Source organism: Aplidium turbinatum, chromosome 16, assembly GCF_918807975.1.
Source record: "Aplidium turbinatum chromosome 16, kaAplTurb1.1, whole genome shotgun sequence".
Classification (NCBI taxonomy): Eukaryota; Metazoa; Chordata; class Ascidiacea; order Aplousobranchia; family Polyclinidae; genus Aplidium; species Aplidium turbinatum.
In genome coordinates this window covers 13847304-13873174 of record NC_137487.1, presented here as the reverse complement: position 1 = coordinate 13873174, position 25871 = coordinate 13847304, and the positions used below count along the sequence as shown (strand labels likewise).

General features: G+C 36.3%; 1 long non-coding RNA gene across 7 annotated transcripts; it reads right to left on the bottom strand.

Moving 5' to 3' along the window:
* Positions 1–1180: 1180 nt before the first annotated feature.
* Positions 1181–23217, bottom strand: LOC145785593 (uncharacterized). 7 transcript variants are annotated; one of them, XR_014291200.1, is made up of 6 exons: positions 22963–23217; positions 18517–18645; positions 13997–14075; positions 2159–2306; positions 1529–1621; positions 1181–1352 (listed from the first exon to the last, which is right to left on the bottom strand). It is a non-coding gene; the product is annotated as an uncharacterized LOC145785593 (long non-coding RNA). The 7 variants fall into 7 exon arrangements; XR_014291197.1 differs by lacking the exon at positions 18517–18645 and having other exon boundaries at positions 22959–23217; XR_014291194.1 differs by lacking the exons at positions 1181–1352; positions 1529–1621; positions 2159–2306; positions 18517–18645 and adding exons at positions 11486–12462; positions 12640–12732; positions 13272–13415 and having other exon boundaries at positions 22959–23217.
* Between the last annotated feature and the right edge of the window lie 2654 nt (positions 23218–25871).

Sequence of the window (25871 nt, the reverse complement as noted above, 5' to 3'; positions counted from 1 at the left end):
GTCAAGAAGTCTTACATCATTGCGTATTGAAACATTTTAGACGTGATCAACCGAAAGATGTTCAATCGAACCTCGTAAGTGTGTACCACTTTCATGGATAGACAAAATATTGCTGTTTAAAATCGGTGTTAGCACTAGCAAAGTTACAGCTCGTTTTCGTGAAAAAAATGCTAATTTATGTTAGTATTTGCTCGCATTCTCGCAGAAAATATCATTGAAATAAACTTCAACTAATTACGGTCAAGATCCAGCTTTTTGGAAAAAAACTATCTCAATAAATTGTTGCTTTAGGAAAAATGAGTATGAAAACTTTCCTGTTTGTTTAAGTATAAAATCATAATCAGTTCAATGTTAGGCTATAACTTATACTTGCGCAGTCACTTAGCTAATCTTGATGGCAGCAAAAAATCTACTTGCCTTTCCGAAGACATTTCACCATCTTGCGTTCTGAAATCTCATCACAAATTCATCACCTGGTCACAGTAACTCGATATGTATTGAATGTGCAGTTGAACTGCACTTAAACAAAAACCACAGGGGATATTGAAAACAAGAACAAAAATAAAAAGTGCGTAAACTTCTCGTGTAGGAATGCAAATAAATACCTAAGATAAAGTCGATACAACACAGACTAATAAAAGATCCAGCCAATGTTTCATCATAGATCCATTTCAACATTAGAATCACTTTACAGATTACCTTTGTAAGGTAAGATTTCAGATTAGGCTACAGTTTTTATAAATCTAAGTGAAAAGTTGCTAAACAATGATTTTGCTGTAAGAATGTTACAGAACTAAAGTTGAGTTGATCAAATGAATGTTGATTAACTTGATCACCAAAACTGATGATGATGAACCAAGTTTATTTTCATCAAAAGGGAATTTTTATCGAAAAATCCAATCTAAAACGAAACCAAGGTAACGAAATTTCTGTCCAAAAAAAATAAAAGCACAAAATTAAATAAACAAAGCTCTGTTTTGTTTTAAAACATGTTGGTAACATATTTCTTTTAAAACACCAGTAAACCTTGATAATTAGGATGTCTTCAAAACATGGTACGGATTTACAGTTTGAAAATTTTAGGCCGGTTTTTGTGTTTGTAGATTCTTTTATGCTTTTACAGTTTTTGAGCATGTAATAAAGTAAAACTGATGTCGAATCACATCAAACAGTACAAAACAACTTTCATCAAAAATTTACTTTACAGTAGTTTTGAAATAATTATAAGATATACAGTATTTTTTTTTTTTTAGCAGCCGCAAACAAACACAAACAGTTTTAGTAGAAGTTGTTCATCTTCAAGTATTTTCGTCTTGATGAATTTTCAAAACGCTGAAAGCCTTCACGTTTGCCTGAAATTTTTTAGACTATAGTCAGAGAAAGGTCTTTATCGTACTGTAAAAGCCTAATTAAAGCAATGCAAAATGTAATTAAAATGCACCATGTTAAATAGGTAAGCTGTAGATTATTGCACAACAATAATAAATCAGCAATGGTAGTGTTGTTTCGTCCAAAACATGTAGCTTACCTGCTGTTTGTACGCCACATAAATGCTTCCACAAACCGTATGAAACAGTGTAGTACAGTCTATCGCAAGCAATTTTGGCACCACAGATATTGTCTGAAAGAAAACATATATTATCAACTTTGTGCCTTGACTATCAGATGAACGATTTGCATATTGAAAATAGGAAAATACAATGAAATTGATAAACACAAAAAATAATAGATTGTTGTAACCTAAAAATCCGCTACTGCAACCCACTTTTATACATCAAAACATTTGATTGCAAAATTTGTTAGATTTGATTTATAACTCGATTAGCCTACATTGTATGCTAACTTTTAATCTGCATATTTTTGCATTGGCTACAGCTAATAGCCTACGTTTCATTTTTTCATGGTCTATTGGAAATTCATACCGTTATGATCACGCCATTATATAGATAGCTGTATGGTGGTACAACGAAACAGCATTAAAAATATTTTTAACAAATGTATTCACTGACATGTAAATTAGATTTCGAAATTTACACCTTGTATAATTATAGTTGTTTTGATTTTAGGTTCCTAAGCAACATATTGGACGCAAGTTATAAAATGTAAAACAAACTACTGTATTTATACAATTGTTGCATTTTAAAACACGTAAACTTACCTGATCTTATAGTTGTTGGTATTCTTACTGCAAACGATATTTTCTGCACGCTGAAGAAAATTATTAGACAAAGCGTCAGTAACGTAACTTTCCTCAAAGTGATAAGTTTCATTTTACCTTTTTCTTAGTGAATATTTTTCTGATAGACCTGAAAAAACAAACATAAGTAGTTATATACGACATCATATCAAACAGAAGCATTTCGTACTCTTTGTAGCGGCTCAATTTTAGCAATTCAACTCGCTTTAGCTGGCGTATCTTGCTGACCAGAAATCTAGCTTACGAATTACTGAGTTGCCATTATATACAGTAGAGCAGGGGTCACCAACTGGCGGCCCGCGGAAGGTATCAGCGTACAAGTATAACCAAAAATGCGTTTCTTGAAGACAGAGCATGAAGGCAAAAAATACTTTCCGGGAAGCATATTTTCGCTTTTCATACGATTCCACCGACCGACCAATCAGATTGTAGTTCTTGGTGGGGGTCGCTTAAAGTTATTCCAATGCGATGTCCAGCCACACTGTCCCAGTGGTTGATAAAAACGTTTGTTTTCGAATTTGGAAATTGTCTGTGAGCATAGGGTTGCTTATTTTAAGTTTGTAAATGTTATGTAAACGCTAGCGTGCGTTTCACCGTTATTGTGTTTCACGAGCAGTGTTCCTTTATGCAAGTTTTCGTTGGCAAAATAGGTCGGTGTGCCAACTCAATTTATAATAAATTGGCAAAATATTATATATAAATTTAAGGACTTTTTCTGGTTGTATTATGAAAATATTTAGCTTAGTACTGCAAAATGTTGTTAATCAACAATTATTGCCATGCTGATAAGCACCGCAAGTGACAGTTGTTTAATAATCAAAGAAAGACGGTTTTATAGACTCTCACAAAAAGGATGAAAAACCAACTCATTGCTTTTTTAGAGGGAAGACTGTTCATGAATTACGATAGAAACGTTTTTTCGTTGATTTCCACAAGCGTTTGTTTCATAGTGCCTGATTTCTTTTTCCCTGTTATTGAAGCCTATTTATCGCTGATATGTTTGCAGGTCACTATTGTTGCCTGTATTGCGATGTGTCAAACATTTCCTTGTTTACTGAAGCTGTTAATTGCAAGATATATTTTGTGAAGCGAAGTGACAACACCACTCTTGTTTGGCGATGAATATTCTGTTGAAACCGCTCGCCTCGCTATAAGCGCACAAAGCAAGTGGCCTCGTTTATTAGGCATTGTTAAAAAAATCAAAAGTGTTATAAAGGGAGCTTGGCCTGGCAGTAGCGTTGTTCGATTAATTTTGTTGCTGCGGTATTCTAACATAAACATGAACAACATGTAACGCTGGATACTGGGTATACGAAATGCGTTTTTTTCTAGCGTAAGAGTCAACCTACCTAACATTCTATTAGTGCGGCCCGCCACAGCTCTCCTTAGTGCTAAAGTGGCCCGCATGCAAAAAAGGTTGGCGACCCCTGCAGTAGAGCATTTCTGGAAATTCGAATTTCTCTTTTTTTTTGAGCTATATGTTGGCACACAGGGTCAAATATCAGTACTCTATAATTATGTTCATTTGATGTTTTTCTATAAATTTTTTCAAAAGTTAATAGAATACTTGCAACTGTTATAAAGAATTTCTCCCTTTTTCATTTGTAATCAATATTAATTCGTTATAATCGCTGTCATCGCAAAACTGTGAGTGGTAATAGACTGCTGACTAACGTTTGAATTTTCAAGTTAATCATTGATCAACAATCTGCTGTCTCAAAAGAATTAAGTTGAACATAGCCTTATTAAAAGGTTTAAGTCATTTATATGACATTTTTTTAGTTAAGAAACCAAACCTTTGCGCACTGTCCTTTGCAATTTCAAGCGACGCACCAGCGCGTTGCGATTTACAGTTTGAGAATCACTGTAGTCTAATACACAAATTAAGCACAAAATTTTATTAAATTTTGCAATTTATCATCATGCTGAAAACTCAATAACTTTCACGGACCCCTTGGGGTCCGCGGACCAGTGCTGGTCTTAGGGTATTTCGGGCCCTGTGCGGAATGTGCTTTGCGGGCCCCAATGACAATGATCCAATTCAGTGTTTAGAATGTTTAGTTTTAAAACTACATATATTATATATGGCATAATAGCGATGGTTTTGTATTGAAAGTAACATGTATATTCTATTTAAATGCAATTGCCACAAAACGAAATTGTGTTGTCACAGTGAAATGTCGTGGGTGGCCTAAAAGCATGTAAGCTTGTAAAGGTGGCCCGACGCGACAATCTCAGCACTTGCCTCACCCTAAAGCCGCAACTGACTTCATGGATACCGGTACTTGCTTGTGAATCGAATTGATTTTTTTCCATTGGAAATGACAAAAATTACTGCATTTTCTGATTAAATTGCGGGCCCACTAATTTGCGGGCCCTGTGCGATCGCACGATTTGCACAACCCAAAGACCGGCACTGCGCGGACCCCCGATTGAGAACCACTGAGTTATAGCGTACTATAACAAAACTGGTTAGAAAACTGCAGTCTTCTATACTGTATTCTGCTCAATATGTATCAATCAAAAATACTTTTATCACTTTTTATGTTTATTGTAATGGAATTAACCGGAAGATCCGTTGACTCAACTTCATGATATTAACATTGATAAAGGTACTTACTTTGACTGCGCAAAAATATATGATGTGAAAAATACAACGTAAACAACTTAAGATGCAAGTGTTTATATTTTTTGAATGTGATGGTTGGTGTAGGCAGCAGCGGCTTATTTTTGATTACGTTAAGTGTTGGCAATTAGCTTAAATTAAAATATTCACATTTAATCAAAGCATTTTAGTGCTACGGCCCTTCGCACTCTCTCATTGGATGCACTCCGGACTTTTTTTCTTTTTTTACAGTAGGCTACATACATTTAGTTTCGCATCCAAACAAAAATAAATGACCATCCATCCACATCACACCGGTAAGTCCAAAGGAGTAATTTTGAAATCTTTCTTCACAAATCAAACCACTTTACTTGTATTACCACAAATCTTCCGCAACTTCAATAAGCATTGCCGTAAATAATTTTCTCACTCTTGTGCACCTTTAAAACGGTATTTTTCATCATTTCTGTGGTTACCGATCATCTATTCCAGTGGTTCTTAACCTTTACTAACCTGCCAAACCCTTACGCTAATCTGCAAGGTTTCGTTGAACCCCAATTTTCGCCGAATCACAAAAACAAGAATCTACCATATTTAGTAGTAATACATTACTGTATTATTAATAAGACTTCTGTTCTTGTTTTTCTGAGACCAATGGTGAGATTCGAGGCTTTGTCTCGGAAACAGCAGTTCTCATGTCACTTTCGTATGCAAGCCGGTTTCGTTTTTTTGTTTTAGCATCCACAAGAATAGAAAACGCAAGCTCGCATAAATAAATGGTTACGAATGGCATGAGAATTTCAAGGGCTACTTTTGTAATAAGAGGATAGCTTATTAAAAACAAAAGACATAACACAAAAACACAACATTCCTTTGTCATCTGACATTTTTACTCTTTCTAAACCTCCTCCTACAATCAGAAGAAAGAAGAAACAGTCGAGACCCTCTCTTCAACCGCCCTCTCAGTCGTCCTCGGTGGTAGGGATGACTGATTGCAGCGGTGGGTCTCACTAGCACAGTACGGTCGTAGATCATCTTTGAAGAAGTTCAGACAGCCAAGGGCGTAACAACCCACCTTTAACCCGTCCCTCTCACTCATCTGCAACAGCCTGATGCCGGAAGAGTGATTGCAGCGGGAGATCTTTAACCGTCCCTCTCCGTTGTCCCACTCGCCCTGGGATAACTGGATTGCCGCCGCCCATTCTAAGATGACTCTGGGGTCAGCGAAAGCTACCCTCCCTCTGGCCGCTCCTCTCTGGCATCTTCCCAATTCATATAAAATTAATTATCTACCAAAACGCGCCAGTTCTCATGCTTGACCCGCCATCTCTTAATCTGCTCCAAGTTCAGCAAGAGAAAAGTCGAGACAGGCAGATCAGCTTGAGGCAGCCAATAACCCTTACTTTACATCCATAGATTACCATCTACCGCGGTGGGTCCCTTCGGTCGTAGTGAGTCCCTCGCCTCCCTGGTAGGTATCTCGCCTTCCATGTAGTCCCTCGCCTTCCATGTAAGTATGGTGTGCCTGCTGAGTGTTTGGGTGTGTGGACGGCTCCCGGAGCGGACGCACTAATGATGAGACAGGAAACAAATCCATTTCATATGAAAAATTGTAAACCTGCAAGATGTAGTGGTATCCATCTTGAACTCTGAGCGTTGCGCGAAAAAAAAAGAGGATAGCTTTCAATTTGTTGGCACCAAACGTTTGAAGATTTGTTTGATTGAAGTTTCTTTTTTGCACCTCGCTTTCTTGAAGCTCGATAATGTCAGCCAAGTATGGACTGTTTATATCTGCTGTTGCAGTATCATAAGCAAATGGTTGACGTAGGCTTATCCAGTACCCATGCTGGATATTGCGTTTGTTCAGGAAAGTAGTAGGCCACTGAGTTCCACTTCTATGAATCAATCATTTTATTTTTCGTCATTAACGCGTCCGGGACCAAAGCAATACTACTAACTACAATACAGTAGTCGATATAGAGTATAGACCTACCAGCAGGGGTGCCGGAATCGGGAGGCAGGGGGGAGATTAGTAATCCTGCCCCCCCCCCCCAGTCAAAAAACGTTCTGGCGCCCATGCCTACCAGCACGTTAATAAACGGGGAAAAGGTGGCAAAACCTTGAAAGTTAGCAAAACCGTACAGCACCTAATTCTCTGACCACTTTCTTTTTTTGGCAAGCATATTAGACTAAAGTTGAACAACAGATGAACATAATAAACAACATATTATGCCTGGAGCATGAAATGAACACTGTTAGAAGTGTGCTGTCTTCGTGCTTATTTTTATCATTCTTTGTTATTAGATATGTTACATTAAAAAAGGTTACATTTAAAAAGGGGTGGCAATCACGAGCATTTCTTTTTTCTACTATAAATATCTGTGAAGTATATACTATCTGTATCTGTTAATACAGTGAAAAAAAAAGTAGGCCTACCGGTCCGATGCTGACTGATAGCTGACTACTGAACACTACCGCCAGTCAAGACAAAGCCTCAAGCAAACCTGCCTACAAAAAAGTACAAATACAGTAAAGTAGGCCTAAGCGCATAGGCTAAAAATTTTCTTCGATTTCTTTACAAAAAAGAATTAAAAATAGAACTAACATGCAAAAAGCAAGTTCATGAGGAAGTTCATGTTTTGAGAAAATCAAGTTTTTCCTACCGAACGTTTTTACAATGTTACGTAATAATAGGCTATATATTTTTGCATTCTGTGTTGCATGCAGATCGCAGAGGCGCCATTACATCACGCGTCAAACACACAGATGTTTATTAACCATCACGTAAGCAGGGTTGCCTTCATGGGGGGGCTGAGCCCCCCGAAAAACGAAAAGGCTTGATGTAGGGGGGGCTCAGGGGGGGCTCGTTCAAGCTTCCAATTTTTCAGCTTTTCTGGCTGAACAACAACTTCTCGACTGAACAAGTAACACTTTAACAGCTTTCTCACAACAGAACTGCAAAAAAACACAAACATAAGTTGATACCAATCGCCAATTATCACTTTTGTCAGAAACTCTCCAGACTGGGAATATCAACTTCGTAGTAGCTAATCGTCGTGTCAAATGCACTGTTAATTCTCTACTTCAAATAAAAAAAGCTATTCAAGAAGGAAACTATTCGTTTGATGAAGTTGTTAACTTGAGTCCCGGAAGTACAAAAAACTACTCCTTTAAAGGCACAACATTGGACCAGTTCAAAGCTCGACGTAGAGACTACCCTTCTTTTGATCGTAATCGGTTTATTCAAGCTTTGGTTGACAACATTGGAAGCAGGATGGTGGACATCAACAAATAAAATTCTGTGAAGAGCTTGGAAATTACTGTACCAGAGTTATGGCCTGCTCCAGTCGAAGTTCCATGGCAAGAAGGGGAGCAGAGATTACGAAAAATATAGGAGAGATTTCATGTCATCACTCCTATTTCCGATTTTCGATTGTATGTTGACAATCCTTGTCATATACCAGATACGATAAAGTTGCTCAAGAACGTAGTACTAAACATGATTGCTATAAGTTCTGCTGAAGCCGAACGTGGATTTTCACAAATGAACTTGGTCATCACACCGCTACGATCACGGCTGACCATATCACTCGTTTCAGCATTGTTGTTCATCAGCATCAATGGACCACCTTCTCATTTATGGAATGGCACTGCGGCAACTCAGAAGTGGTTGCAGACTCATCGGTCGGCTCTGGATATTCCCACATTGAATGAACTCAGATCTCTGCAAAAACTGTTTGCTGGCTAAAATCAAGGACTGTCGTGGAGCCCATAAAACCAAAGACCTGGTAGACAGGCTATTTGTTTTGTGTAATCTCGTTTGCACCAACTTGGAATATGCTTTTGCTGTAATTGGAGTTTTTTAAATTGTTCGTTTATAACTAAATGAGATTTTAGTGTAACTGTCACATTGGCAGCTTATTGGTTCTTATATAGCAAATCTGCAACCACAAGCGCTCATTTCAAGAATTGCATTTCCTTACTTTCCTATTCAGTCAATGTGTTGCAAGTGTGCTTAGGATTGGCTCATACAAATAAGTTTACAATTGAGTTAAGAGATTGGAATTAGCTCATGCAAATCGAGTTTCAAGTGTAGGCCTACGCAGTAAAAAAAAAAGCAACGGAGATTGCAGTGTAGCAACCAAGCCAAATTTCAAACTTATAATTTTATATCGGATTCAACCACGTTTTCACGTTTTGTTGCTTTTACCTTTTTCTGTACTTCAAGCTATGTTTTAGCATGGGTTGTTTTTCGACATGATGTTCAGAAGTAAAACCAAACTGAACAGTGTTTCCTTTCAAAAGAGGTAAACATTGTTAGCTAACCTACACCGATTACTTATACATACTTTGTCTATGACAACACAGCTAAGTGTTAGAGCCCCCCAAAAAAAAATTTTAGGAATGCACCCCTGCACGTAAGCCGCAATTAAGTTTTGGCTGGACAATATTTTCTAAAAATATTCGCTGATATACCATTCAGTAGAACGTGTGCAGGCGCGGATTTATGGGGGGGGCCCCCCCCGAAATTTTGTAAAAAATTGTATGTTTCCGCATCAAATGGTTTGATATGCTTCTAAACAGCTGATATTAGTCTCTCGGCATCACAATTGCTGAAAATGGTTGTTTTAATGTCTATTTTCTAGCATATCGTATATGTCGTAGTATCATTGTTCATATCTGTTTAGCTTTTTCTTTCTTTTTAATTGATTTTCAAATTTTCTGGCCCCCCCCGAAAAAAACTCTTAGATTCACGCCTGGACGTGTGTTAATGTTTCAGAGGACGTTCGCGTCGAACCCCTGAAGCAGCTTCGTCGAACCCCAGGGGTTCGATCGAACCCTGGTTAAGAACCACTGATCTATTCAAAGAAGTTTCAAGCATGAGATATTCTAAATTTCTAAGCGTGACCAAATATTATGTGAAGTGATTGCAAAATTACTGTTTAAATAAATGAATTTTAGTGCTTAAATTTTGGTAGTGTTTTTCTAAAAGCAATGCTGAAAACTTATTCCAGCTTGAAAATTATTGATATAACGTTTGACCTCACTCTTTTCTTGTAAAACATTTTGTATCGATCACACGTGGATGAATGGAAGTTGCAAATTTGTCTCTGTTTGATTCTTCTATCACGTGTCAAGAAGTCTTATGTCATTGCGCATTAAACATTTTTTGACGTGATCACTGAAAGATGTTCAATCGAACCTCGTAAGGGTTCCACTTTCATGGATAGAAAAAATATTGTTGTTTTAAAATCGGTGTTGTACTAGCAAAGATGCAGCTCGTTTCCGAAAACAAACTGCTATTTTATGTTAGTATTTGCTCGCATTCTCGCAGAAAATATCATTGAAAATAAACTTCAACTAGTTACGGTCAAGATCCAGCTTTTTGGAAAAAAAACTATCACAATAATTTTTTGCTTTAGGGAAAATGCGTATGAAAACTTTCATGTTTGTTTAAGTATAAAATCATAATCAGTTCAGTGTTATAACTTATACTTGGGCACAGGCGCGGATCTAGGAGTTTTTTTTTGGGGGGCCAGAAAATTTAAAAATGAATTAAAAAGAAAGAAAAAGATAAAACAGATAGGAACAATCAGTAGCGTAGCCAGGAATTTGGGGGGTTTTGACGCCGGCGGGCGAAGCTCGACGGTGTGTTTGCCAAAGGCGACACCCAGCGGTGGGGGGTCTGGGGGCCTCCCCCAGAAAATTTTGAAAAATTACTTTGAATTTGGTGCATCCTGAGAGCATTTTCAACAAAAATATGGGTATAAATATTTCTGTAAAATGGTGCTGTCCGGTGGCATAGCAAAAGGATAAGATCATGTTTTCTTCGGCATTTTTTCGGTAATAAAGCTAAGTCTCTATGTTTTCTTGTTGCTAATTCCTGGCTGAGATGTTTGAATGTTTGGTATTGGAAAAACTCGCTCTTTTAATGCAGTTTCGCTTAAAATTAGGCAAACTTTGTTTTAGAGACATAAAGACTGAAAGCATCATTCTCAATATCGTGACGTCACATGCGTGCCAAACGGGGGGGGGGGGTTGTAACCCCCACCCGCCTCCCTCCCTTGGCTACGCCACTGTGAACAATGATACTACGACATATACGATATGCTATAAAATAGACATTAAAACAGCCATGTTCATCAATAAATTTTGCTGGAATAAAAATTGCTAAGCATGCAAAGTAAACTTGAAATCTGGTTTAAAACCCTGTATGCAGTGTCCATGACCAATTGGATATTTGAATGTTTGCAGACATATAGCCTACGGTAATTGATTGAAATTATGATGAAGACTAAAAACTATAAAACAATTCAGGTTTCAGATTGTTTCAACTGACGTCATTTGACTCAGCGTTGGTTTCAGCTGAGCCAGCTCCAACAAATGTTGCTATTAAAATGTATAATCGATGGATAATTTCAACCTTAATAATAACAAAAAATAATCCTCCCCTCCCGAGATAAGTTAAGTCCGCTGTGGGACTAACATCAGCTGTTTAGAAGCATATCAAACCATTCAACAATTTCTCACAAAATTTCGGAGGGGGCCCGGGCCTCTTGGACCCCCCCATAGATCCGCGCCTGCTTGGGCAGTCACTTAGCTACATCTTGATGGCAGCAAAAAATCTACTTGCCTTTCCGAAGACTCGCGTTCTGAAATTTCATCACAAATTCAACACCTGGTCACAGTAACTCGATATGTATTGAATGTGCAGTTGAACTACACTTAAACAAAACCACAGGTGATATTGAAAACAAGAACAAAAATAAAAGTGCGTAAACTTCTTGTGTAGGAATGCAAATAAATACCTAAGATAAAGTCGATACAACACAGACTAATAAAAGATCCAGTCAATGTTTCATCATAGATCAATTTCAACATTAGAATCACTTTACAGATTACCTTTGTAAGGTAAGATTTCAAATTACAGTTTTTATAAATCTAAGTGAAAAGTTGCTAAACAATGATTTTGTTGTAAGAATGTTCCAGAACTAAAGTTGAGTTGATCAAATGAATGTTGATTAACTTGATCACCAAAACTGATGATGATGAACCAAGTTTATTTTCATCAAAAGGGAATTTTTATCGAAAAATCCAATCTAAAACGAAACGAAGGTAACGAAATTTCTGTCCAAAAAAAATAAAAGCACAAAATTAAATAAACAAAGCTCTGTTTTGTTTTAAAACATGTTGGTACCATATTTCTTTTAAAACATCAGTAAATCTTGATAATTAGGATGTCTTCAAAACATGGTACGGATTTACAGTTTGTAAATTTTAGGCCGGTTTTTGTGTTTGTAGATTCTTTTATGCTTTTACAGTATTTGAGCATGTAATAAAGTAAAACTGATGTCGAATCACACCAAACAGTACAAAGCAACTTTCATCAAAAATTCAGTTTACAGTAGTTTTGAAATAATTTTAAGATAGATTTGTTTTTTTTTAGCAGCCGCAGACAAACACAAACAGTTTTCAGTAGAAGTTGTTCATCTTCAAGTAAATGGCTTTTTAGATTCCTTGTTGGATCTACTACGTCTGCAATTGCCATCAGACTTCCCTGATTAGCATCACGCCGCATTGATCCCCTTCCTCAATACCTTTTTCTCTGTGGCAGTCAGCAAACAAGCTTTTCGTCTTGATGACTTTCCAGAACGTTTACCTGAAAATGTTTAGGCTATATAGTCAGAGAAAGGTCTTTATCGTACTGTACAGGTCAAATCAAAACATTGCAAAATGTAGGTAAGATGCACAATGTTAAATATGTAAGCTGTATGTTGTTGCACAACAATATAAATCAGCAATGGTAGTGTTGTTTCGTCCAAAGCATGTAGCTTACCTGCTGTTTGTACGCCACATAAATGCTTCCACAGACCGTATGGAATAGTGTGGTACAGTCTATCGCAAGCAATTTTGGCACCACAGATTATGTCTGAAAGAAAACACAAGTTATCAACTTTGCGCCTTGACTATCAGTTAAAAGATTTGCCTATATTGAAAATAGGAAAATACAATGAAATTGATAAACACAGAAAATAATAGATTGTTGTAACCTAAAAATCCGCTACTGCAACCCACTTTTATACATCAAAGCATTTGATTGCAAAATTTGTTACATTTGATTTATAATTCGATTAGCCTACATTTTATGCTAACCTTTTATCTACATATGTTTGCATTGGCTACAGCTAATACGTTTCATTTTTTCATGGTCTATTGGAAATTCATACAGTTATGATCACGCCATTATATAGATAGCTGTATGGTGTTACAACGAAACAGCATTAAAAATATTTTTAACAAATGTATTCACTGACATGTAAATTAGATTTTGAAATTTACACCTTGTATAATTATAGTTGTTTTGTTTTAATTTTAGCTTCCTAAGCAACATATTGGACGCAAGTTATTAATTGTAAAACAAACTACTGTATTTATACAATTGTTGCATTTTAAAACACGTAAACTTACCTGATCTAGTTGTTGGTATTCTTGCTGCAAACGATTTTTTCTGCACGCTGAAGAAAATTATTAGACAAAGCGTCAGTAACGTAACTTTCCTCAAAGTGATAAGTTTCATTTTAATTTTTTTTAGTAAATATTTTTCTGATAGACCTGAAAAAACAAACATAAATAGTTTTATACGACCTCATATGAAACAAAAGCATTTCGTGCTCTGTGTAGCGACTCAATTTTAGCAATTCAATTCGCTTTAGCTGGCGTATCTTGCTGACCAGAAATCTAGCTTACGAATTACTGAGTTGCCATTATATAGAGCATTTTTGGAAATTCGAATTTCTCTTTTTTTTTGCAAAAAGATGTTCAGAAAAAAGGTAGACGATATTTTTCCCAGTTCTATTGCTGAGAATGACGCATACACAACGAAACGACAAACAACTTTTCCCACAGAGAACACTTCAGGTCTGTATTACGAAAATACTTTTGCTAAACAAAAATTATGATTAAACGTTTCTTCTTGCACGTGCAAGAGTTGGGTTTTCGAAACTCAACCGAAATATCAAAGCCCAAACAAACATTCTTAAACTAGAAAGCTCATTTTCTCTAAACAAAGAAGCTTCTTCAATTTTGACAATTGCTGTATATTGGACATACAGTAGACTTACATAAATCCTTGTATGAATAAGTCATGGGTTTTGCTCCAAATTGCCCCTGACCTTTGACACTTTCAAACTCACCATTTGATTTGTTAACTTCGATTGGCCTGCAAGATGACGAATAGCCGTCGTTCCCCACGCATCCAGATATTTGTGAAATCTGTTTTAAAAAGTTACTTCCAGTGATTTTCGGTTTTCTCAACGCGACATAAACATCCAGGAGACAACGAGACAATTAGTAATTGTTTTTAAATAGGAAACAGAATAAAAAGAATCAAGCCTCCGTGTAAACAAATTTGTTAACTTGTTCAATAACAACTTAAGACAACCAATCAATTTTACGTGGAGATTTCACAACAAAAATTGTTTTTTGTAAACTACGCACTGCGGAATAACGAATTTGAATTCGTTTGCCTGCTCCATAATATATTTCTGTCACTCTAAATATTACATTTATAGGTTGGATACATATGTTTTAGAGAAGTTATTTTTGCAAGAAGAGCATTTATAATCCATCTTATAGTTTTGCGAAACTTGTCATACAGCGCATTGCTATATAAACAATGTCTTAATACAAATTTATCGGAGCATACGCAAACAGAGTTAGTTAAAGTAAATGGACTCATTTCAAGAAACCGTATAAATACGTTATACATATTTCATTGCTTAAAAACGTTAGTATGATAAACTGTATCACGTAGCTGAATTATTGAAACGTATCAATTGCACTTTTCCTTGTCATCAATGCATATAGATTAAGGACCCTCAAAATACGAAGGCTTTCGTTAATGTCAGAATTGAGTAGCAAAGAATCCGAGTGTGGCAAGCCACATTTACAGAAACCGCGTTGGCAGGCTGTTGATTACCCAGACAACAAAATCTGTCATTTGTACATTGATTCAACGTCTGCAGACGTTGAATCAATGTAAAAATGACGGATTTTGTTGTCTGGGTACAGCACTTATCTCTGATAAAAAGAAACTGTTTTCTCCTAAGAATTCTTAAATTGAATAGCACAAAAAGGAGATTTTGCATTACCGTAGCGCCTTTTCAAATAATATGAAAGACAAAAAGGATAGTAACCTGAAACGTACTGTATATTATTCATTAACTTATTTCTCATTGGTGCAATTTTTACTTCATGGCAACGACATATATTAACAAAATTTCGAAACGGGGCTGGTTATTGCACCAAAAAAATTCTGGAAAGTTTTTTTTTTAAAATAACACGTCTTTTGTAAGAGAGCTGAATAAAACTAAGAAAGGTGCAATTCTTAGGTAGATTAGTTAGAGCCTTGGAGCTTTTTAAAGCCTTTTGACGTATCTCTAGTCTAAATGAATATGCCGTTTAAACGTTGTATGTTTGCTCTGTCGTTGTAGTGAAGCTCATCTGGCAGGCTACAAAAAAAATTTGAGGGTTTCTTTCTGAGTGAATTTAATAGTGAAAAAAAAACGTGAAGAATTTCAACAGCAGGCCATGTAAGTTGCCATTTGCCAAATACGTATGAGATTTTTCACACGTCGCATGGTCAGACAAAACCGAACTTTATAGTATTGGAATCCACCATTCTGACGTCATCGGTGGGGAACAGCACAGCGATTGCTAAAGACAAAATGTTGACCCTGCTTCGACAAGTGGGTGGAAATTGTGGAAGACTTGGATTATGTTGCAGTTTAACGGACAGCAACTTTCATGTAGATACTTATTATATTTATTATAGCCTATAGCCTACTGCTTTGCTTTAGCCATTTAAAATATTTGTCTACCCTCCAGAAAAAGTTTCATTCTAAGTACGTCACTGCATCCTAACATGTTTACAGCCAAATTGTGATATTTTGTTTAAAATTCGTTGGTTGCAGGGTGCTTCCCAGTAATCGTGTTGCATGCAGAACAATGCGATTATTTATTCAATGATACAAGAAATATTAGTTGTTTTACATGAACTTCTAATACTTGCCATCTGGCTTAAGATTGTCAGCTCACAAGTTTCAAATCTTTCATTTTGTACTTAAACACCACAAGTACGGTGTTGGCTGCTTTAGGATATCAGGAGATAAATAAACTGACTTCACATCAATTTTATATCGAATTATTGCATTTCTTACCGAGAAATGGATGGATTGCATTTAAGCTCGCCCACACAATTAAATCTGTAATTTCGCTGAAAACCACGATATTTTAGATTCTACTGTATTATTCTAGCATTGATTTGTTTTTTCATGTAAAAATCGTAGTGGATTTTAAAGCATTAACTGTCTGATTTCAACACTTTAAATCGAATGGGTTTCAGAACAACTGAACATCTATCAATCTTTTTTTGAATTCACCAATGATCCAACAAGATGGGTTGTGCGACAAAAAATGCAATGAATATCACATTAAATTGATGAAAACAAGTTTACTATAGAAGTTTTGCCACGGAAGTGTGTCTTCGCCAGTACATATCTCGATTTCAAAAAGAATAAATAAAATGCTTGCTGAACATTAACTAGCAATTTTGCTGAGGTAGAATTAAAGAATGTTTGCTGAACATGAGTTTAGTATCTACACTTTTACCTTTTATTTTTTTATTGGAATAAAATAAAATTACTTTTCAACTTTAAAGAATCTTGATAACTTTTTCCGGGTAGGGACTAATTGGCTGCTACAAAATAACAATACTGTTGCAAACATGGCAGAAAGCTGAATTCTGCGTGTGTGGGGACGAGGTGGCTTTTAACTTGTTTACCACGGCAATCACTGTTGATTTGAGTCATTTGTTTTACAAGCATCATAGCAGCGTATGTAGCCATAAATGAGCTCGGACAACACCGGAAACATAAACAACATAGCGTTGTAAACCGATTTAGCGTTCAACGTCAAACTTTTAACGAAACAACAAAGAAAATTACATTATAGCGTCAGTTGACAGGTTTAAACCGAAAGTAGATCACAAAAAATTAAACGACATCACCACTTAAATATTTCATGGAAAGTAACGCATAAAACTTTGGAAGCACAGAAAGATTGACTGTAATCTCGAGTACAAGATTTTCTACATGTAAATAGGACAATTGGTTTTGATTGCTCGGGAGAGTTTAATATTTTTAACAACAAGGGGCTGTCCATGCAAGACCCTCGTATTCAAAGGTGAGGGGGTTGCAAATTGCGGACTTTTGTGGACAAAGAAAAATGGGGGTTCCTGAGATGCGGACTTCCTTTTTAAGAGTTGATTGGTGGTACAGAACTTGAAGATTGCGAGTAGAAGGTTTTTCGTGATAGCGCAAAGCTGCAGGTTATTGTCTGACTCTCTTCAGGAGCTATCGTCAGAACAGAATAAGCCTAAAAGTGGCGAGGTATTTATAATAGAAGAAAAACGAAATGTAAATTTGGCTGATCAGAATAAGTCATAATTAACGAATAAGTTTTAAGGAAGTAACGAAGACGAAGTAAACGAAGAAGTTTTAGAGGTAACTTTAAGAAGTTTTAGAGGTATCTTTAAGAAGTTTTAAGTTTATGCCTTAAACTTTCTTCGTTAATTATAAATTAATTGCAGACGAAAACCTGCAGCTTCGAGCTACCGTGAGCAACCTTCTACTCGACATCCTTTATATAGTACAAACAACAAAATCATTTTATTAATCATTAATCAATTAATCATTAATCAATTTCCATACTGATTTCACAACCAGGTTTTTTGTCTGACTGAGAAGTCTGAAGCATTTCCGACACGCACAAAAATAAACTAAAAAAATCAAAAATATAGTAAAGATGTCCATTTCAGAATAACGGATCCCATAAAACCGAATCTCAATTCGAACTACGTCTAAATTATGGAACTGGAATAAAATACGCGGCAAATGTTTGCCGCTGCAGCGCCACGTTCTGGCTCTGATCACACAACCTTTTTGTGCGAAAATTCGATGCAGTGCAAAGTGAGAGGACACTTGCCGCGTATCTCAATCTTTGCAAAACCCCGCAGTGCAAAGATCGTATAAGAAAGATCTATCTCTTTAGCAATCAATGCTTCAAGCACTCGAAAATCTTTCTATACTTACACCAGCTATTGTAGATCAAGCGTGATAAAAAGAGCATGCAAAAGGAACATGCAAAAATATGCAGGTTTGCAACAGGGACAATTGTGCATGGTGTTCGGCCAAGTTTAGGCCTCCTCCATAACACCACATGCTAACTGCTTAATCGGAACTTTTTGCTGACAGAACAGAACGCAGAGACAAGGCGTTAAAACTGGGACTGTCTCGGTTAAACTGGGACATATATTGCTATAGTTCGTCTGTAACAATGGTTTTCAAATTATTTTGGACTACGGCACATCTAGGTATTTTTGAATCTACAGACAGGCCTTCAATTTATGTCATATGTTTGAAGTTAATGCAGCTTGTTTTCGCAGTTGTTATCGCAAAAGAGTTTTGTGTAGACGACAGTGCTTGAAAAGTGTGGCACGTTACAACGCAATTTTATACAAAGCTTTTTAAAGCTTTAATTCACTTTATGGGGATTTGTAACTATAGAGAGTTTCTAAACCGCCATTCCAGTAGAAGTAGACTAGTATATTCTTACGCAAACAATACAACTTTGCCGAACGGCGATGGTCACTTACAGTTCGGATATATCTCTAACGTTGTCCGCACGTACAAAGGAAGAGTTGACGCAGCGCGGACATTTTACAGAAATGAGAAGGGTACTTTTTTGCATTCTTATAAGGACGTCTTTTATCGACACCCCCTAACTGAAAACATGGAAATAATTAGAATGCGTTAGGGAAAAGTTATGGACTAATTTGTTCATACAAAATTTATTAGGTAAAATTGTTAGCTTGCTATTCTGAAAATCGAAAATCTTGCGAAACCGAAACATGCAGCTGCGTAAGCTGAAAGTTTTTATTTTTAAGCCCGAAAGTCACAGCAAGTTTATACTTAAAAGCATCTTTGCAACAAGTACCATAGCACAGAAGAAAAACAGTAGCCTAATCGAAAGTTTCGTGTCAGCAGATGTTAGAATCTTCGCTAAATCAACTAGCTACCCTGTCTCTAAGTTAATCACTTTAAAATGTTACAACTAACCACCGTGTATTTAAAAACGTAAGGAAGGATGCTGTTGTTTGGCTGTAGGCCACATCAAGTAAGGATTATTCCAGCCCAACTCATGGTCGAGTTGTTGTTTTGTGGTGCGACAACCCGTTTCTCCTCAGTCCTTACTAGTATCAGCTTTTACAAAGTTGTGACGTAAAATGTCAAAATATTTCGCGTCATTTGACATGAACAATCTAGCACTTTTGGACATAATAATTATGATTTTTTATTTGTTTTCTATTTAATTCGTAACATAGGCCTATTGGCAAAGTTATTGTTTGCAGTTGTGACTTATTGAAATTTAGGTTTTTCTTATACCATAGAAAGCGAGTAGGATTAGCTTATTAGTTAGCACAAATTTTTTTAGTTTACATAAATATAGCATATCTTATGACAAGGTATTAAAATAAAGCAAAATTCAGATGTAGTGTTACAGTCATAACGAGTTTTTGCATGGTAACAATAGACAGCTTTATCAAAAATTTTAAATATAAAAATGTAGGCTGATTTAATGGCACTCAATAGAAAAAACGGATATGAAAAAAGTAAGACTAAAAAAACTAGTATTATTGGTTTAGTAGAAAACTAAAAAAACTACCTAGCCTTCTATGCACAATGACAAATCCTTGTCGGAATTGGAGTTGTAGGCTCCTTTTCCGGAAAACCAGACTTTAGGTACGTCTTCCGAAATGTCTTCATTCCTTCAAGCTAGTGTAGGCTAGTAGCCTATGTCATGCAAGCGATAATGCATGTATTAAGTCACTAAGTTTAACTAAAAAAAAGCTTTTATAAAGCTTATAGTCTAATTTACGTAATAGCTTAAAGAGAAATATTTTCTGTTGAGTGTGACTATTCACACACAATGTTGCCAAGTCGTAGCCTACAGACAATGATGGCATCCAGGAATCTCAAGCCACTCAAGACGCTCGGAGGTTGAAAGTGAAAACATACATGATGAAAAGTCTGTTATTCGTGATTTGTGAACACGAAGTCGGAGTGATATTTGTAGACCCAACCTTGTGGGTGAACGCATGACTCACGCCTGATATGACCATGTTTGTGACTTCAAAAGATTACAAACCGCACAGTGCGTTCCTTTAACGTGGAGAATTTTGCCGCTCTACAATGACTTTGCTGCAAATTGCAAAAACAAAGGTGAAAATTGTTTGCTTCAAATTTAAGATGCTAAATTGGCAAACAGAGATTTCGATCAATCATTTTAAAAAATATGTCCATAGAAGTAGGCTGGCCTATGTTGTAAAATCAAGCATCACTTTTTGCAACGCAATGACCTTTGACAAGCATGTGATCAAATTTAGATAACAATAAAAGTTTGATATTGGATGCTGCAACTTTCTCTGTCAACAAAAGGCCTACAAGGTGACACTCTGTTGTTTTAACGTGCCTCAGCATGCAATAAACCAAAAGTCTTAAATGGTAAATTTCAAATGCTTTTGCAATGTTTAATGTTTCCTCTTACCGCTGCATTTTTCAATACCTGTTGCATATCTTTTATGTAAAACTTCTTTTCCTATGTTTTCCACAGATTTTCAATTGCTGCTATTTTCTAAACATCAAGAACGCCGTTTACATACTGTAAAATGGAGATTGGAACAAAATTAACTAATGATGGCTGAATGTTCATTGCGCAAGAACAACTTAAATTAGTCATTTTTTTCTTCTTTTTGATCATCATCCAAGCGTTACCTTACCACGTGCGTCCTCTGTTCGCCATTTCGTAATTTCTCAGTGAAGAAATTGATTGCGCAACTTCTACGCAGTTTAGGAAATTCTTTAGAAAACTTCACTCATCCATGCTGAAAAATTGTCACATTAGCAAGGTTCTTGTAGGATAATCTCAGCTTAATATTCCAGTTCATGTTTTATTTACTACTAATTAACCTTCCAGTGTAGTTGGGAAACATCATGAATCTGGGCGTTGTAGAAGGATAGACCCTTGGCCCCAGAGGCTCACAGGACGACGACGACGAAACTGACAAATATTGTTTGCTATAAAATAGCACGGATGCGAAAAAAATTAGAAACGACAAAACGCGTTCGTTTAAGCATGCTCGAAACCAAAATAATTTACTAAGTACAAGGCTAAAATATAAGTCCCAGGCTAAGTAGACTACCAAGAAAAAATTGAAAAACCTAAAGAGATTTTCGAAAAAAGAAAATGAAGTTACTGTCGATTAAAAAAGGAGCATTTTCAAGAAACATCGGTCACTGAAAGATTCCGAGCTGGGGTCCAAAGATATCATTTGGAAGTTTGTTCTGGTGTTTCTCGTTTTTTGTTTTTGTTTCTCAGTTTCAAATTGAGTTTCCTTTATTTCGTTCCATCATCACAGAGCAAACGTTATTTCGTCCAAGAAAGTTTCAACATCCGAAAGCAATGCTAGGCTACGCATTTTGTAACCTATACTTGTATTACTCCATGTAGGCTATGCATATCTATACCCAAAATCCTTGACAACCTTTACACAATAATATTTTGTTTTTGAATCTTTTAATCAAAAACCGAAAAGGTACAAGACTCATTTTCAGTCGTTAGGTGTCTAGGTTGGTTTATATGGTTTATACGAAACTTGTAACTTAACATCTGTTACTGTTTTTCCGTGTAGAGGCATACTTTTTTTCGGTTTCTTAAACAAAACGGGCAGAAGACATTCTATACAAGTTTTGTGCAATTCCTGGCTATTTTGAAAGCGTTTTTTCCTAATGATCCGAAAAAGTATACACCAGCTCAGTCAAATCAAGCCGTCTTTCGCACAGCCGATAAAACACTTTGTTATCATATCCCAACACCATTGCACCATCCACTAATACGACTCGTATAAATAAGACATAACCCAATTTGAGCAATGAGCTGCAATTAAAGCTGTTATAGATTAGCGCACAAATAGCTGTTTCTGAACTGTTAACAAAATGACAAAGTCAACATTAACTTGATAGTCTCTCATTACTCAGAATCGGATAAAAATGTATTTTTATTCATGGAACTTTCCCTATTTTCTTTGACATCTTGTAGTTAAATGTCAAAACAATGTTGATATGTTTACTTTGGGAAGTGCCTTGGGTTCGTGCTCTGCATTGCAAAACAAACTTTATGTTCAAGATTGCGAAATCCAGTGGTAAAACGTTTTGACTTCCATGTAAGTAACACGTTAAGATTAGTCATACCGGCGACACCGGCGTTTTTTATCCTCTGCTGCCTTCTTGATGGACAGCTTTTCATGACCTATGGACCAGCATCACGTAGACCACATATTGCTAACACAACCAGTCCGGCTTCTTTAAATCAAAGTGCATGCAATCAAACAAGAGAGCGTCATGCCTGTGTCCAATGGCACTCACAACTTATTTGAACGTCCAATCTTGAAATCAGTCCAAATATGACTCAGCCCATAAATTGCAAGAAACTTGATGTTCTGCAGCGAGCAGTGGCTGCGTGAAAAAAATTCATTGTAATCCATCAAAAACCACTTTACTTGTCTGAGGTGAGGCAGCGTGGTCAGAATATTTACTCATTAATCCTGAGTGTGAACAAAGGTCTCACAACAGAATGCGTTAAAACTTTTGCAACAAAACGATAAGTCGAGACTGGCCTTTCGATTGGATTAGGGAATCGGTCTACAGATTGTTCCGCTTTAAGCCAATAGCCTACTGTAACTCGTCACATATAGATTACTTTTGTTCGTTAACCTCGGTGTTTCATTAAAATACATCACGTTTTATGCTATAGGAGCAAGCTTATTCAGGGCACAGTTTAAGACATTTTAAATTTGTATTAAACTAAATATTGAAAATGTCGTTGGTGGTATCACTTGATGAGATCAAGAAAAGCTTTTCCTTGTTATTTGATCTCAGTATTTTTGCTGAGGATTCAAACACATCTAAGCCTTGGCAGCTGATTTCGTTGTCAGGCAAATTAACAACAACATGATAAATCAGCCTTCTACAAACATACCCACGTTAAAATGCCAGCTCGCACTGCATCAAATCTCCATTTGAGAGTCAATTAGGTCATGGCTTCTCCAGACTTTCCCCATCAAGGTGTAACCGATTGCTCATTGATGTTGGGCTTACTTAAAGCGTTAAAGTACTCTGACTTAAAGCATGGATCACTGCTTAAAGTGACAATACGAGAGATCACCATTTGGTAGAGGCAATTGCATTGACATGAAGTAAGAGCTTGTTAATTTTTCCTATTTTTCAACTTTGCTTTATTTCCTTCTATTTTTTCCTTTTCTCAATCAGATTTGTTCGTAGGCGATTTAAAATCGATTATGTGTTCATAATAAAGAAAAATCAGAAATGAAAAAATGAATTTATGTTTCGTATTTTTATAGAAAATTTGCATAGCACCTAAAATACGTTCCGAGGCGTAGCTTCCACAACTAAGCACTTGAGCAGAAAACTTGTATGAAAATACTGCAATCATATTTAAAAAGTGCAATTATTCAACATTACTCAGCACGGCAGCATGACATGAATATGTTTTAAAATAAACGAAATATGTACCACTATAAAATGAAAAACAACTTTGTAGCTGGTTGCCACAATAGCTCATTTGAGTCATTCAAGTTTATTTCCATCAGCCACTTAGTTGAAGTTTTATAGCTTAGCGAGACATCATGAAAGTTACTGCTGCGGATTACTGCTGGTTGTTTGATTGCCACGCAAGTGTTTACGTGATGATTGCTCTTTCACAAGTAGGCCTAGCTTAATTCTACAATTTGAAAAATGGTTGATTTGCAATTTGCAGCTACGTTGAAATCAGTATAACAAAAATTACGTTTTCACAATAGCTCTATATAAAATCAGTAAATAAAAAAAATTCGGTTTGATTGGTTGGTTTGAATCTTTATCCTCAGACTGAGAAAGTCTCTGATAGGAAATTACTAATGGACTGTAACAGTTTCGCATACTTGCAGAGTCTTTGAATCACTGACGCAGTCCAAACTATTAAGATTGGCAGAGGGAAGATTCCTATTGTTGAAATGTTGTTGTCTGTAAATTATTCCATCCACTAAATGCCGCTGAATGAAGAGCAGACCCCTAAAAGCGTTGCTCTAGCGCACACCCCGAGAATCGAATGAATGCTGCTTGATATTGAGGTTTCTTCGTGCATAACGTCGGGTGCTTAACCAACTGAGGCTATCTGGGTGGACTTGGTAGACTAGCTATTGCCAATTTGGTACTTTAGTATCTACACAAGCTATATTAACGTTGGGTTTGGCTGCTAATATTCTTACAATGGAGACTACAGTAGTAGGGATAAAGCTAGGTATGAATACAGTCAACAAATGAGACTACACACTGAATTAGTTTTTTTTTACGATAAGATCACATACCAGAAGAGAAACCATTTAAAGCTCTGCCAGTTTTTGAACCAATAATCCATCATGGTCTTACATCACATTCTTCGAAAACTAGTTAGTTATAAGCTGGAGTGTTCGTACTAACATCAAAATTGATCCCGTGTATAAAACGTTTAAAATAGTGTATCATTGCTAGATGCTAGGTGAAATGTGGGACCCTTTTCTGTTTGTGATCAAATGCTAATACAATCATGCTGAACAACACAAAGCAACACATACACAACGATTAGATGCTTTACGCCAGGCATTCCCAAACTGTGGTCCGCGGACCATTGATGGTCCGCGACGACTGCACAGGTAATCCGTGGCGATATGACAAGAAATTAAAAAGTCGTCACACATATACGTTGTAGCCTACAGTACGTACCCTGTCAAAGATAATTGCCGCAGTTCTTTACAACTTAAATGATTTCGAAAGCTTTTGCTATCCAATATCGTAAATCTTACTTGTTGCACCTTCGTTGCAGTTAAAAAGTTGTTTACGAAAAATTAGTGGTCCGTGACCCAAAAAATTTCACAAATAGTGGTCCGTGGCCCAAAAAAGTTTGGGAAACCCTGCTTTACGCATTTCACGTATTTGAAAATGCATTCTAGAACTCGTTTCCTATACTCGACCTCAACAGAATATGAAAACAATGTAGGTAAGTTTCAAAGTTTCTCCGATTAATATGAGGCAATGACCTTTTGAGCTGAAAGTGTTTGAAGATTGTTTTTGTAAGTTGTAGGCTATTAATCAATTTCTTTGACATACTTTTCCAGTGTCCTTAATTGCTACAACTTCGTTTGTACATCAATTTACTGTCAAGTTACGAAGTCTAAACCCCGTACGGTATGGCACATAACCTAAACAACAAATTAACCGTTTTTTACATTGATTTACGTCTGCAGAGGGTTGATTTGCTGTTTGGAAAGGTATAATGCATACTTTTTTGTAAAAGAAGGTTTAGATCTAATGAGGCAGACAAACAAATTAAAAAAATCGCTTAAATTAGTAGGCTATAGTTTAAGTAAACTATTTAATTTTTTTTTAAGCCAACATTTAATTTCTAATATTGAAATCAACGCAAAGCTAAACGAACAAACTTATGGAGCGCATGCAACTATCGCGGTAACAAGATTGTGATATTTTTACCTTTTTGTAACAGACGCTATGACCTTACATTGAACGTGTGAGATAAGCTTATTAAAAAGTCTTGCTAATGATGGCCTGTTAGTTTAGTAGTCCACATCACAGTGTTTCACAAACTGCAGTAAGCTTTTTGAGCGCTTTTAATTTGGAGTGAAATATGTTGCGGTTGTATATAAGCGGGCAGACCCATTAGGCTAAGACTAAGCAATAAATATCTGCAACAGGATATTGAGGTTTCCAATATATTAAAATTGCCGATTAAATCTTGTTTGTTTATTAATGAACTTTAGGTGTAGGCTTGATCATTAATTTTGCCAGTCATGATATTTAGACTGTCCGGTTATGTAACGTGCTTCATAAATCCACCCTC